Genomic DNA, 4416 nt, shown 5'->3' with positions numbered 1-4416 from the left:
AGCTCAATTATTCATTCGATCATCATGCTCTATATTCCCTAGGAGATCAAGGGGCCTTCAAAGAATTGTCATTTCTTTTCAGGCTGAGTTTTGTTTTTATTGCCTTTTGATGTTTTTTCTATTTCTTTTGCCTGTTTAGCATGTGAGAGTGTTGTTCCACTCATTTTTTTAAACGAACGTTGGCGTTTTAACTTATTTTAGCTTGTATAAGTGTTGTTTCAAGTTATAGATTGCCTTTTTCAAGTGTCGCATGAGTTTTCTCATTTTGCACCAACAGTCGTCGTTGCGGTGACTCCATTCACATGCTTCATGTTCCTTCATATTAATCGATTGCTACACTTGTTTCACATGCATACATCTACGCTTAGTCAGATCTGCACTCTACATCACACCATCCTTCAAATATTCTTGTCGCCACACTCCCCATGAACATGTATAGGCTCCCCTTTGCCTGGATCTCACATTCACTTGCATGCACTGCGCAATTTGGGAGCTTAAGGAATCTTCCTTAGCTTCTGGAATCATGTAGAGGCTACCCTGAGTTGGCACCAACTGCGCAGTTTCTAGGAACCAGTCTCCTAGCTTGGTCACTAAGACTATGCAATACGCAATCTCTCTCAGGCCCTGTCCTAGACTGAACTGTGCATTGCACGGTTCTAGTCATCAAGCTTCCACACTGACTGTTGGGACTGCACAATGCGTAGTTCCAATAATCAATAAGTCACCCTTGTCAGTCAAAACTACGTATTTACTCTCATCAGATTCCCTGGTTTCTGCTTGATCATGCTGTAAAGTTAGATTTATAAGAGCTAATGTTTTCTTGCTATGAATGTTCATTCTGTCCCATTAGTACCACACTCATGAAGATATTCTCTCCAACAGTCATTGTACCATGGAACCAAAGAGAGTTGTTTCAAGAGAAACCACTGAAAGCAATACAGAGGAAGTAGTTGAGCAAGCGCTAGTTTACTTGCCAATATATGTAGATGCCCAACACTAAGATGGCAGCGAGACCATCAGCAATGGTAGAAGGTAGCAAACAAGTACAAGATCAGGGAAAGATGACATTGCTGACATAACAGAGGGAAACCAAATATGTAGAGAAAAAATGGATTCAATCTCCATGAAGGAAGCTTTGATAGCATAAGAAAAAGGAAGAAGAGGACATAGAGAACATAGTGAAGGAAGAAAAAAAAGTAGAGCTTGCAGGTAGTAGAACCGATATCACAACAAGAAGAACAAGAGTGGAAGGAAGAGTAGTAGCTGAGAAGAAGAAACGTGAAGAAGAACAAAGGAAAGGAAAAATGACAGAGAAACAATGCTAATATAGGTTGATGAGATGGAACATCCAATAGTTGAGGAAGAGAGTGAACATATGTAGGTTCCCTCACCAAAGCTAAGCACAAGAACCAAATACGGCTGGAGGTCTATAGGTACATGGAGTAGTTGATGGGTAAGGCCACCAGTGATGACTTGTAGATGAGCGCGGACAACATCCATACGTACATCAGTGGTCCAAGCACACTCAGGAAAATGTTGTGCATGCTTAAGGATGAGACAAATACAGGTTCCAAGACCACACGCCCATATGCCATGGAGGCAAGAGTTCGCTTTCAGCAAGACATCATAACACAATACCAAGATTTTCCTCAGTACATGAGCGAGACACATCAAGTGGATGTTTCCGAGTTGGTCTTTCCCAAAACCTCAAATTCATAGTGTTTTGTCTTGTTATGTTGTCTCTAATGTATTTTGTCTCACATGGGTACATGGGGAAAATTGTATTATTGTAAATATGTTGTAAGTTAAATTCCAAGTGTCACTAGTGGAATGTGAACAATCACTATGTAATGTGAATAGTCATGAGGGTAGTCCAAGAGTCAAAGGGGAATGTCAAGGGTCACCCCACCCTTTTTTATATATAAAACCTCATAACTCATAGTCTAGGATTTTTGGGAGCCAAGATTTTGGCTAGGCATTGATTAGAGAAGGCTTGGAGCGTATTATTACTAGCCTTGGCTTCTCCACAGTGCAAAGCGAGTACATCTCTTTGGAGGAACAAGCGGTGTTGACTGTAATGTTCCACTAATGGGGCTAGTGGCTATAAATGGTGTATGTATGGATGGAACTTTCACTTAATAATATATAAGAGAGCCAACACGTTTTCATGCATATGTTTTTATTGTATTTGGACTATTATGGTTGCTTTAGCAATGTATGTTATTTAACTTACGCATTTGTGTATGAAATATTTTTTATGCAATTATATGAATCTTATTTTAGACGTGTTGTTGGTTTAATCCGTCACTTTGGCTTATGGACCATTCCGCTTTCTAGCTTGTGATGTAATTCTGCTCGCGTGTCCCTTTCAGGCTGCGTACTATTATAGGCTACTAAGGGACACACTTCCTTTTCCCTTCCATGTGATAGAACCCCCATGCATCTCAGTTGACTCGCTGCAAGGTCACACATTTGCTTCAGACAAAGTTATCACACTTACCTCTGTGCACTACAATAGTTAAGGCATTACTTTACTACCCACTACTGGGACTCCTACTCCAAATGGTTTGAGGTCTAGTTGGGACTTCTTACTAGTGAGATCCCCTGACATGTTGGTAGGTCCAACATTGTCAATAGTTACTATGGACATTTCATATGAGGTTCTAAGGGTCAATGTTAATGACTATGATATTGGGCATTAGGGAAAAACTATGAAGGATTCATGACAGTACACCATGAAACCTGTTTGTCCAACGTTGATATTCAAATTGAGTTTAACATTACCAACAATGTATAAAAGTGGACTCATAGAGATCCAAATTAGGTCCCTTTCCAATACATTGAAAGTGTGCCAAATTATGTCAAACAAAACATCAATACTTAAGATGTAAATATGTTTCCAATAGGTATATTGTTGAAAATGAAACAAGATGATGGAGCTTAGTGAAAAGAAGTCGCCTTCACTAAGTGGGCCCGCAGGCTATTTTTGGCGCAAAGTCTATTTTTAGACATATGGATCATGGTCTATGAGTTGCAGGATGCTATTTATGGATGATTGGTCATGTTGGTAAAAATAGATGGACCACTATTTTTAGACATATGGGCGAAGTCTATTTTTAGACTGCTAGTCAAAAAATAGAACAGTCGAATATTATTAGCTCTTAATAATATTTGGACTATAAACATTATCTTAGCCTCTTGCAGCACTTCAGTTCGAGCTATGGATGTGGCACATGCAACTGCCAGAAGGAAATACACTTTTCCTATGGGTTAGTTGAGCTATTGCATGATGGACTTCAGTTAGAACTCAAGTGATTGAGTTTGGTGGAGTTGATTGAGGAGTTGATGGAGTTGTATTCAGTTTGACTTAGTTGAACTAGTTGTATTTAGTCTAACTGCCAAATACACTAGTGATGAGTGATGTGAATTAATTATTAATTAATTCACTAATTATTAACTCATAAATCAACTAAAGAATACATCAATTAACTCAGTGCATGGACAGTTCAGTGGAGACAAGTGTTAGAGGTGGGTGAAAGGGTGAGACTACTATCAGTTGTGACTATAGCTGTGCATGAGATTTGCACAATCATTGATTGAGATTTCCAATGAGGATTGCGCAGTACAAGCAAAAGGGAATTCGAACTTGGATTGCGCAGTAGAGGCAGGCAAACAATGGAGGAGATTTGAACCCGTGACTTGTTCAGATCTGAGCTAGTTTGTGTGTAGCATGTGGAGATAGTACTGAGTACTTGTGAGGAGTATTGTACTATGTATTGTTACATGTTATCTATCATTATAATATATAGATAGTTGGGGGTTTTCAGTTGTATGCTTTCCCCATTACATACTATGTTGATATGTGTGATTGATGTTTCAATGTGCACATGCGATTGTTTTTTTTAATTCCGCAAATTGATGATCAATGATAGAGGAGGTTATGTATTATGCATGCATTCCGCAAATAGTGTATAATCAGGATAATCTCTGTCAATAAGTGTCATATTATTCAAATTTCTACATGGCATTCGAGCGAAGTTGATCATCAGATCTATTATTCAGAAAGTGATTACATTTTATTTCTTCAGGCAGAGTTTGTAATCGGGCCAGGTAGCCTCTGGATTCATCCTTCTTTTGGAAGGTGACATATCCGGTAAATGCCCATACAGTCAATCTCTGTACGAGAAATGCTTTGTTCTCACGAATTTTAGATCAGAAGCGGTTGAGTTTTGAGCTAGTGGAATTCGAATTTGCAGCAGTGTTTTCTTGGTGTCGAAGTTGACATGTATTTCAACGGATTGCGTTTGGAGTATGCCCTTGAAGATAGCTCGAATTATATTGCATGGAAAGACAGGATGGAGGTAGTGTTAGATGACAATGGGTTGAAGGAGTTCATAGATGCTGAGGTCCCAAAGC

The sequence above is a fragment of the Pinus tabuliformis genome, chromosome 4_1, assembly GCF_031772625.1.
Source record: "Pinus tabuliformis cultivar Carrire ecotype Pingquan chromosome 4_1, CPIR1, whole genome shotgun sequence".
Lineage (NCBI taxonomy): Eukaryota > Viridiplantae > Streptophyta > Pinopsida > Pinales > Pinaceae > Pinus > Pinus tabuliformis.
The sequence above is the reverse complement of the archived record's forward strand: the minus strand, read 5'-3'. Positions refer to the sequence as shown.